Below are 12,158 nucleotides of genomic sequence, written 5' to 3'. Positions count from 1 at the left end.
AGTCGAACATGCAAAACGTGTGGTCTTTATCATGCTTTCGTCAAGTCACTAAATCATGACATCGAGAAGATCGTTAAGAAAGTGAACACGCAAAATGATGTCAAAGTTAGGTCTATAAGAGTCCCTGCTCGTCGTGCTAATGAACTGATGTGCATTATTCAAAATTTAGAGGGCCAAGAACTCGAATGGCTCGATGAGAACGACGTAGACATTTCAAAATCGGAGGAAAGTAAGCAAATACACAACATTGAGCGGCAAACACCCGATGTCATTGAAAACCATGGATTCGACTGTCATGGATTGAAGACTGAACCTATTTTCTTATTTCTAGAATTATAACTACTGCTCATGAATCAATTAAAAAACAGGATACATTTAAAGAAAAAAGCAAATAACAATGTTTACGTAAGCATGACAGTAAACCTTTCAGCAACAGGGGATGGGGAGTAAATATTTGTAATAAATATGCTCACATGATACTTGAACGGTCCCCAGACATCAGAGAAGTGTTCTGCAAATAAAATATCGTGCCCATAAATAATCGGGCTGATCTGTTGAAATCTGTTTTCTGGTAACAAGCTGTCGTCTTCCTACCAAGGATAAACCTCAAAAGTCAAAACTTGTGCGAGCTGAGGATCAACGAGGTATCACATTCCACCGTTCAATTCCTAGCACGGGTTGGATAATGAACAATGAAAATTGATTGTCCGGCCGTAGGACTTGATCCACCGTTTCACATGACGGTCGATTGAATGAGTAGAGTGAACCACTCATGTTGGCCCAACCGGCTACCTTCCCACCAAATAAAGTACCTAATACATTTCTGAAGTGATATAGATATGCCTGTTCTGTGATATTCGCAAATCTTTGAAAAATGTGCTCGTTAGTTATCTACCACTCAAGATTAATATTATGATCACGATAACATTTCTCAATGAGGTATTTATATCTCGAATGGATATTTGTGTAATTTGAATAGTTGAGCATATTACCCCATCAGCTTGGATAATTTTTGCTTGAACTAAGGAATATTAGGTATTTCAATTTCAAACTGTTACATAGAGAGTGGATATAATGTTTTTTTATCTTCAAGAGTATAAGTATCTTCAAGCAGAACAAATTACATCATGGTAGAATTTTTGACCGAGTGAGTAGTAATTTTTATGATCTTGTCATTGCCGACTATTGATTTTGGTTATCAATTTGACAGCAAAGTTGAACATTTTTTCAAAAAAATCCATTTTCGAAAAATAGCAACACTCTGATTTCTGACAAATAAAGTAGGACAATAAGAATCATTTCCGATACATCTCCGATTCAGTTAAAATTATTTTGGAATTCACTTTCATCAAAATTCGGTATAAACAAAACTGTATAAATCAATACATTCAATGACAACTTAGCTCTCGTCTAATTTTGAAATGTATCCAAAACCTACCAACTGAAAGCAAACAGAACGCATTGACGTATTAGTAGTTGTATTCATTCGTGGAACGTATCAGCAAACAAGTCTATTGTGTGTTTGCATTTAACGAGCTAAATTTACCGGCCCAATCATTGCACAGCACACATTGTATATGTACACTACATCTTAAACGCAGTCTGAACTCTGTTGCCAATCCAGCTATTGACGTGAAATGTATTCAGAGTTCACCAACAGCATTCTTTGACTCTATTCAATAAAAATAACATGAAGGCAATTTACAGCGGAGTTGTTTCTTATATTTTCATTCTATAAAAAAACAACAAAAAATAATTGGCGCTCTGGAGCGACTTCATTGATTCTAGTGGCGCATTTGCTTTTTCAGCTGCAGGAAAACCCAGAAAAACCTGCAGCACCACATCATCTGAAGATCTTGATCTGCCAACGTCCTCTCTTTCATAAAACAAAATGTAGGGTGTCTTCAGAGGCTCCAATGAATTCAATACATCGCCAGAACACATCGTACACGACTATCGTCAAACTTAAACCAGTGCGTTTCGTCTTTAACCAAGGCGTAATAATAACCAGATTCGACGCCAGAACCACAGTAAACAATGACTGCATGACGATTATAATAGTGGTCTGCTAGATTGAAGTGTTCATCTATTTCGAACCTTCGCAAGAGTTTGGTGCTTCCGTCAGAAGTTGAGTCATGTTTGAAGATCATCTGTGTTATTATTAGATTGACTGGTGTCTCAGATATACTTGTTTTCTTATAACAGTCAGTTAGTTTGGCGCATGTTTGGCAATACAGTCAATCATCACCTGTTAAAATTTCCATTTTGGGATGATTTAACTATAAGCTTTGCACGAACTGGTTATTAGTCATATTAGGAAACGACAGTTGAAGTTCCTGAAATTCACATACGTTTTTGCTACCTCTTGAACATTTACTACAAAGTAAATAGGTGAGGATTTTTCCAGCAGAAGATTAACAAATACAAGACGAGATAGACTGTACGGAATCATCTAATCCTGAGCGATCAGGGGTATTCATTATGCTATTTTTTTGCTCACGAAGAGTACTCAACAAGAACCCCAAGAATTCGAAATCATCCTCTCGTTGTCCTAACAAGTATCTAGTGGACTTCAAAGACTTCAGGAAATCGGTTGGTGGAAAATATGATACATTCTTACGAAACTGCAGTTGTATGAATAGGTCTTTGAGTTTGGTGAATAAGTAGGAAACATTCTCGTTCTCGTTCATCGTTAAAATCTCCTTGAAATTCTTCGTCATGAACAACACGTAGAAAGTGTTGGACAAGATTTTCAGAACAACTCTTTACTGATTCGTAAGAAAGAACATGTTTCACAGAATCTGCATAAGAACCATTTCTCAAGCTGCAAGAATTTCGTAAAGGGATCGGTTCGGCTCTTGCTTCATGAAGCTCTTCCATTGAAAGGGAACCAGAACCATAAAAACGAAATTTCACCTAGAAACAGTGAGGCAGTTCTTTTTTTTATAATTCGAACCAAGTTTTCAGTAACTCTAAAAAATACTATCTTAAGAGAACATTTATGCATAATTACTCAGAAAAGTAAAGGTTGGCAAACTGTAGATACATGCGGAGCAGCAGAAACATGCAAAGCAGCTGTAGCTACCTGCTTATGTCATAGTTTGAGCTAGCTTCCTGCAGTCAATTTTTGCTCATCTTGAACACTTAACCTGATAAGGGCCAAAACTACAAAAACACGTGTCTGAAGTTTGCCAACCTTCTTTTCATATTTCTCTTTTGTTCTTTACGTCACTCTTTAGAAATATATACGTATAACAAATTAAATCAATAAAATGTTTTTGTCTTATTTTGTTCAGATAAATTTGTTGAGTTTAATCAATACATTTATATGTTGATTCTGTTATTTTCTTCATTTCAAAAATGTAACGAAAACTTTGAAGGTTAGACAGATCTTTCATTAAATTATTTTTTTTTACGACAAAATACAAGCACTACAGGAAAATCCTTGAGGCGCTCTAAGAGCGGTCCTTGCGCGATTTACATTTGATTTGAATCGCTAGAGATTAAAACCATTTGAGTTCTCAGGGAGTTTATTCCACATAAACGCAGTTCTCCAAATGAAAAAACTTCATGAACAGTGAAGTTCGAGGTGTACTTAGTTGAACCTCAAAACGATGAGCAGCCACAGTTCGTCGCGTATTTCTGATATATACCACTCTTGGTGGAATCAAATGTGCCAAGTCACTTGAAAACTTCCCGTGAAAGTATCTATAGAAAAGGGTCAAATTTCCAACTTTTCTTCGATGTCCCAGCCTGTCAAGGTTGCAAGTGATGTTCGCGTCTCCAATCAGGCGGATGGCTATTTTGTGGATCTGAGCTTTATACAGCATCAAAAGTTGCCGAGGTGTGTACAGTTTTCTGGTTCTGAACAATGTTTCGAGCTTTTGAGAAGCCGTCTAAGCAATTCCAGCGACATGATTGTGCCAAGACATATCAGTGTCCATATCAACCCCCAACAAACTTATCGAAATAGAAAACAATAAATTATATCCGGTTCGAAGACATTTATCTTTTTAAAGAAAACCGATGCCTGGATTTTCGTAGCATCGAACTGAATCTGGTTACTTTCATCCCAATTCGAAATCACTTCTCATCACCCCATTGAGATATACAACCACCTGCTGCCGGTAAAGATCTGCATCCGCAGCCGATGTCCTCGAATTCAATTGGAATGACAAGACAAGTGTGATGTCGTCAGCAAAACAATATATTGGATTCTTGGTTTTTCCAATAAGTCGTTGATATTACAATAAATAGTGGGTTGAAGACAATATAGATCCCTGGGGAACACCAGCGTTGATGGTAAAAGTATTCGAGAGATATCCATCGACGGCCACTTGCAGGGAACGTTCTTTTGGGAAGCTGGAGAGCCATACACAGAAATGATTCGACAAGCCATATCATCGAAGTTTGGCCAGCAAACCCCCATGCCATACACGGTCAAAGGCCTTAGAAATATCATGCGCAACAGCCCTCGATTCTTCATGTTTTTTGACACGTTATTCCAAATATGGGTGACATACGATAGAAGGTTGCCTGTTGATCTTTTTTTCCGAAAGCTATATTGATGATCGCTCAAGATGTTGAAGCCTTCCAAATATTTATGGATATGGAGGTTTACGGCTTTCTCCATTTTTGATATCACTAATAGCAAAGCGGCTGGTTTATAGTGTATTGAAAGATTTTTCTTGTCCTTTATAGAAATAGGCTGAACATGAGCAACTTCCAACAGGAAGGAAAACTCCTTTCTTGTAAGACAGGTTGAAAAGTCTGCAAAATACTGGTGTGAGTTCATTTGCGCACTTTTTGAGTACGACGACGAGCACTACATCAGGACCAGACCAGATATTGATCTGTTTCAAAATTCGCCTGACTAGACGTTGTCGAAAAGTAATTTCTGGCATTGTGGATTCTAGTATGGAAATAGTGGGTGGTGCTTTTCCCAGAAAATCGACTGTGGAGTGGGACGCAAATTGTTCAGCTAGTAGGTTTCCTTTTTCTATGGCTGTTGTTGCAATTGAACCATCCACTTGTGTTAGTGGTGGAATTGTAAATTTTGTAAAGTTTTGATCAACAACTTCATCTGTTAGACCCGTTGGGAATGGCGAGTAATTTATCCCTAATTCTCTGATTGTGAAGTTCTTTTCGTTCATTTATTATAAGTTTGCAGCTGCTGGCTAATTTCTAATCAGAGTAAGTCCGCTGCTTATTGTAAAAGCCTTAGCTTCACAACCTTGTTCATCGTTGCCATTCTATATTGTGGACATTGAAGTCACCGAATATATAAATTTCGGCACTGGAATGAACAGAATAGTGCCCTATATTGTGTATCGCTTGGTGATCGATAAACGTAGCATAAGAATCTTTCGTAATCCCATACGGTTATTTTGATTTAACGCTATTCAGATGACAATTGAAAAGTTGATGCTATCAGCCTCCGTCCGTTGAGATTTTTTCAAACCTTTATTCTGCTAACACTCGCTGCACATAATTCTCCCAAAATTTCCTCAATTTCATTCATGATTCTTGTTAACGCGAACTCGCGAACACAAAAAACTGACGTTGTTTATAATATTGTTATGATATTGTTGAACTTTCGCCCCTCAAAGGAATCTGCACAGGCTGATAGGAACGCTAGAAACTATTTTAGGAACAAATTGTAATACAGATAATGTACTTTCGTTCATAGAAGCTATTCATATCAAAAACAAATTGTAAATATGCTTGTAAAATACTGTTCGCTAATAACCAAAATGGTTGATGCGATTAAATAAAAAAAAAAAAAATATTGTTGAACTGTTCCCTGACAACATAATGTTGGTAATTTTCTGTAGAATAACTAGGTACGTGATTCGTTCTTTCCTCGGAAATAAAATGTAATCTTTCAGCGGGATTACGAAAAGTCTGAACGACACACGGCTGATACGCAAATAATGGATTCGGTTGTTATAATCCTAGGCTGCTATTTGGATTACAATACTCAACCTAATCCGTTATTTGCTACGTATCGGCCTTGTAACGTCAATAACTACAGTTATCTTCTGTGATATTATTTTGAAACACATGACATCACATGGCAAGTTTTGGGGTTCCAGCATCTCTTGTCGTTGAAAAAAGAGATCGCTTCTGATAAAAAGAGATATTCCCAAGTTAAGTCTGGGAGTAGCAATCATATAGAAAATTGACAGGATTTGTTGAAGCACTAAGTTTTGTTTCTGTGAGTGCAACAATATGAGGACTATTTGTTTGCAGACGTTGGTACACTGAGTTTATATTTGAGTTGAGTCCTCTGATGTTGCAGAAATCGATTTTGAAGTTGCTAGTCGGCCTCTTAGCAACTGCAGTTACCATGCTTCTTCCCAGTAGGCTGATGTTAGAAGGACCCTGCTGACTGTCACATATAGTGGTTTTCGGCAGGATAATGCCCTCGAATCAGCTCGTACCGGAGATCTGATTGAGAATTTATTTCACCTCCGGAGTATTTTGACCCTAGAAGCACCATCATGGAAGTTTTCCTCATATTCCCACCCTTGAAACCAGAAACAGCGGCACGGCAACGAAACGTTAGCCCGAAAGCAACTTCACACTTAGCCATTGCAATGGTACCCTACCGGGCGATACCGGATTGGACCAGCCTCTATCATGTCGTGTCATGTCATGAAAGGAATTGAAATCTGAGCTCATGATAGAGGCAGTCAGCATCAATATGTTTAAAAAACAAGCACATTCCCCAATCACTTCTCGACGCGCGTTTCATCAACCAAGTTGGCGTCTTCATGAGAAGAGTTTTCTTCATCACCCGAAGCCCACCAAGTTGGCGTAATCAGAAAATGGGGAAAACTCAATTTTCTGTATATGCTAATGACGCCAGGAAAAAAGTTTTCTTCATTTCTATGAGACGTCAACTTGATTGGTGAAACGCGCGTTGGGAAGGATATTGCATTTCTGGTGATTCAAAAACTTTCTTGATTTGGATTCATTTCACGTCCAGGGCTCCAGTTTCAACTTTTGTCAATATTTTTGACTGGTAATTGTGATTTTCAACACCACTGCAATGAAACACGATATTAAGATAACTATATCGAAGCAGCTCCATTGATATCGTGAACCGAAATATTCGCATTATTCATTTTTACAATTTTAAAATTATTCTAATCAACTGGTCATAATATATATGGACTTTTTCATAATGCATACCAGATTTGATTGATACCTGCATTAAACTGGCCGATACTTGATGAAAACCCATACTCATTCTGAGTTTCATATAATAACTTTGTGACGAAGTGAAAATCATTATGAACTGTTTTAGTAATGTGATGGATTTGGCCGATAATTAAAGAAAATCCAAAAAATTATTCGAGTTACACTTTCACTGGACCGTTTACCAAACAGCAACAACAACCAACACGTGTTTACCTGTACAATAGCTTTATTGAGCATTTTCATTCTATTAGTAACTTTTAAAATTTGACATAGTTGTTAATTCTTCAAAACTGCCAAGAATTCTGAGTTTGAATCACCTTGAGTAAGAAGGTACTTCTACACCCAGATAGCAAAAAATATTTTTTAATTGTGTAATTTGAAAAAAAAATTTATTCTCAAAAGGTAGGTATCTACATGTTTGTTAATTAAAATTCTTCTTCGGTACGCTGCAAAACCATTTCACTAAAAAATTAAACACTGATAATAATATATTTTATTAGTACACATAGTATTAAAGATTTTTATGCATGTTCTTGATGTAAATTATGTTAAGCTTTTAGTCTTATTTCAATGTATAATAACTATATCATCAACTGATGATATCATGAGTAGTTTTTTTATAGTTATTTATAAAAAGAACAAAAAAGATTCAAATATATTTTCTTTAAAAGAGGTCTGACTTAACACAAGCCTACATAGAACCACTAAAATATTTGATAAAAAAATAACAACAGGCACTATACCTACCTGCCTAATGCATTCTGTTTATTCAATAATCTCGATTTCGCAGTAGCTAAAAACAAGGTGAATCTTCATAGAGCAAAAAGGGATTTTCTTTTTTTTTTACCTTGTCCACTGTAGAATATAGCTAAATTTTTGGCAAATATCTTTTGCATTGCCATAGGTATATACACTTTTGTGTGAGTTGCTTCCTCCAGCAAGATATAGAAAAATCATCTGCAAATAAAACCATAATATTTTACCATATGAAGAGGTCAGGGAAAGAATGTACTTTGTCTAGTCTTACCACATTACAAATAAGAGACAAAGTACACTTTTTCCTTGGCAAATTAGCACTTCAACAATACAAAAATTTTTGGTACAAATAAAATTAGTTTTTGAGGTAATGATTATCGGCAACTTTAAAAATTTGTTCTCAAAACAAAATAAGGTTCAAATTGAAATAACTCAAAAAATTATCTAAAATGGACAAAGTACATTTTTCACCTGACCTCTCTTCATATGTTATAATTTTTTGTTGATTACAGAGAACCATAATCAATCAACTTATTAACTTAACTGGAATTATATCCGATTCATATTGTTGTTGTTGACCACTAGTCGTCGAACTTTCAGATTCTGAATTTAAAATATTCAAAGAATGACGTAGTTTCTCGATGTTCTTTTTTTTTTAAAACGGTATTTTTTACAGTATAAAGAATTACGTTGCTTATCCATAATAATACTTACACCATATAGTTCAAATTGAAACAACAAACAACTCTAACAAAGTATATCTACACACAAAACACGTTTTGCACGTTGTCTCCAAAACTCTAACCTAAAAAGCCGGACAAAACAAAATATAGCTGTTCGTCCCGCACACGTTCACGTTCTACACCTCAATGCATGCTCAGTCACTGTGTCACTGATTGCGCAAGAGTAGAACTTGGTAGAACTCCGCTGTGTTAATGAATTTCAATTTAAATTATAAAAATACAAAAAATAAGCATTAGAAAGACTTAATTTTCGTTGGAATAACTGAATAAACGCAGGTTGTAATTTAAACTCTCAAAATATAAATATAAAAAAAAACAAGATTAAATAAAATTTATAACTTGTATTTCACTTGGGCAGAAATATTTTTCAAAAACGAAAAATAAACTGTCTTTAGTAGGTACCTATAACATATTGTTTCAAATTAAAACTTGTTATATATTATTTATTCTTGTCGAAATAATTATAAAATGTTTTTATAATATAAGCTCTTGAATATTTTCTATACGTTAGAAATCGAATATTTGTTCTATATATTTAATAAAATATTACTTTTCGAATATATTGGAAATATTTATTGAATATTTGAAATGAAATATTTTAAAATAAATATTTCAAAAATATTTGTTTTAGATAACAAATATTTGTAAAAGATATAAATATTTATTTCATGCAAAGAAAATATTTACCAAATATTTGGTGCTATCGGGGCAGGATGTTTATCAAACATGCGGAAAAATAAATTAAGGGACTATTCCTTACACTACTCTGAGGATATGTTGCCCTCTGATTATTTTTGATAGAGCGCTTTGTTCGAGGCGAAAAATAATTTTGACAATCACCATTTTGATAATTTTAAAATCATTAACGTAGCCGAAATAAAATATAGCGTACTGCACTGTTCCTACTAAGTAGATAATAAAAAATCTAACAATTCCGTTGGTACCTATTAAAACATTGCAATTACTACAAACGCTGCAGACATTCAATTTGCTCGGTGTAACGCTATCAAAAACAATCCTGGTGTTTTTGAAAGAGTTCAGAAGTCGATGAGGAGAAGATTGGATTCTTGCATCCGAGGTAGTCATTTTCAACAGTTCTTGTAGATCAAGAAACGTTACATGTAATTTTTGGTAATAAATTGTTATTGTCGAAATTCTCTTTCGCTCCGTATCTTCGATACAAAGCACCCTATCAAAATCATCAAAGGACAAAATATCCTCAGAATAGTCCAAGAAATAGTCACTTGAAATGTTGCCGCATGTTTAATGAACACCCTGTATAAGTGGTCGAAGGTAAATTATGTTATATTGAAGTAATTATGTCAGTTGACTCTTCATTAACAACACTGGTTACCCAATATACGAGGTTATTTTTTAGGTATGAACAGTTTTGTAATGGAGTGAAGGTTCTTACTTAAAAAAAATGAGCCAAGTACTACAGCTCAATATTCACACTGGATTATTTTATGAATTTTTTTATTTTAATCATCTCGTTAATCTTTCTCGTGGTCTTTAAGGTGTAATAAAACCGAGTATAAGTAATATCTGAAGTGCGTTATATGAATATACTAGCGACTCGCCCCGGCTCCGCATGGGCACAATGCTGATACTAAATATAGATTCACTCACCGAAAATTTGAGGGCATGGGTGAACAGTGATGAAAAGGTTAATTTCTTTTATGAAGGCTCCTTTTCCCTCGCAACTGGCGCTCTATTTGTCAATATCTGAAAATCCTTTCTTATTGCACATCTATAACATAAAACGAACCTACATGCAAAATTTCAGCCACCGGTACGGAGCAACAGCGATGAAAAGGTAATTTTCATATGAAAACGCGCCCCTTTTACTCCCAAGGGGGGCTCCTCAGTTGGAATCCTTCCTTATTGTGCATCTGAGACCTAAGATGGACCTATACACCAAATTTCAGCTTCCTAGTTTTCACCAATTCCAATTATTGTTTCATCAATTGAGTTTTAATTTCGGAAAATCTGTTTTAACTCTTACTATAAGGATTTTTCATATATTTGTCGTGAAGCTAAAATTGTGTTGAAATAGTTATAAATTCTTCGTTTGCGATTTGTGTAGTGGAAATGAGAACATTTGAAGTATGTCGGTAGCCGGTCGGTTCGACGTGGGTGCTTTGTTCACTCACTCGAATTGACTGCCGTGTTGGTCGGTGGTTCAAGCCCTAATATGAACGATCGATTTTCACTTGCTATCATCCAACCCGTGTTAGGAATCACACGTTAAAAATTAAGACTTCGTTAGACCTTAGCTCGCACAAGTTTCGACTTCTGAGGGTTGTTGTTCGTAGGGGTGCGACAGCTGGTTAAAAACAGATTTTGAACAGATTTTTTTATATCTTTTTCAAAAAGAAATACCTGCTTTCACAGAAATCAATACTTTTTTTGCAACTATTCTAAAAGATGCATATAATTATGCACACGGGCAAAATATTCATCCATCATTCAGGCACTCAGCCCAAAGCAGAATGCAGATTTTTGATATTCATGGTCCAGTAAAGTTTGCTTCTGGCGATAATAACGATACAGTTTTTTAATCTTCCTCCGTATTTTCATATAAAATACTTTATTGAGGTAAATGCATTTGCTTTTCAAATTCAGCTGCCGGATGAATTTTTATACACACGAGCGAAATTCTCTAGAAATTTACATACGTTTCGAAAATTTTATATTCGTATAAACTTGTGCAAATTGCAACTCGCAGTGCGAGTTTGAAGAAATATGGATTTCAGAGAGCACTTCGACGCTACAGGTTATTAAAAACTACACGGGTCGTAAACCATCTGAAGCGTAACACTATTCGTTTTGATCAGAGTAAACTGTGTTCATAAATGGAATAGGTTATAAGACATTTTCAACAATTTTGATACTGGAAATGGAATGAAAGGGCAGAAACTTTCTGAAATTTTTTTGTACATTTATGTCAACAGTCACCACAAAGTGTATTAAAAATTAAGAAACAATAATTGTTTACGGAGTAATACAAGGTTCAGTATTACCACTGATGCTGTTTATTCTTCACCAACATACATGGCGTACATACATGAATTGAAAAACTGTTCTTCGTTATTTACTTCCAAAAAGCGACTTAAAAAATTACTTGTAACAAGATGTTTTTGTACAACAGATGAATTATTTTGAAAAGATATCTCATAAGAATATTGTCATTATTATTTTTGTTATATTTCACATATATAACATTTTTATATATTTAGAATTTTTAACGGCGAGTCTTTGTATTCCAAAGCTCTGAATTTGAACTTGTTAAATCTACCTTGTATTATTTTTCTAGACTTGACTAGTCCAATTCAATAATTTGTCTCTTGGGAAATAAATTATTATTAACGTGTTAGAAATCACACGTAAAAAGGTGAGACCTCGTTAGTCCTTAGCTCGCACAAGCTTCGACTTCTGAGGGTTGTCGTTCGT

The 12,158-nt window shown here is 35.1% G+C and overlaps 1 protein-coding gene and 1 long non-coding RNA gene across 2 annotated transcripts in view; one reads left to right on the top strand and one right to left on the bottom strand.

The window, feature by feature from the left end:
- Positions 1–12,158, top strand: part of LOC111507433 (lachesin) — a 386,435-nt gene that overhangs the window by 213,933 nt on the left and 160,344 nt on the right.
- Positions 7,436–8,988, bottom strand: LOC111512824 (uncharacterized). Its single transcript, XR_012467320.1, has 3 exons — positions 8,677–8,988; positions 7,954–8,163; positions 7,436–7,668 (listed from the first exon to the last, which is right to left on the bottom strand). It is a non-coding gene; the product is annotated as an uncharacterized lncRNA (long non-coding RNA).

The sequence above is a fragment of the Leptinotarsa decemlineata genome, unplaced genomic scaffold (genome assembly GCF_025532065.1).
Source record: "Leptinotarsa decemlineata unplaced genomic scaffold, Ldec_3_MD MMD2_tig00026328_RagTag_RagTag, whole genome shotgun sequence".
NCBI classification, from domain to species: domain Eukaryota; kingdom Metazoa; phylum Arthropoda; class Insecta; order Coleoptera; family Chrysomelidae; genus Leptinotarsa; species Leptinotarsa decemlineata.
This window is presented reverse-complemented; position numbering and strand designations above follow the sequence as displayed.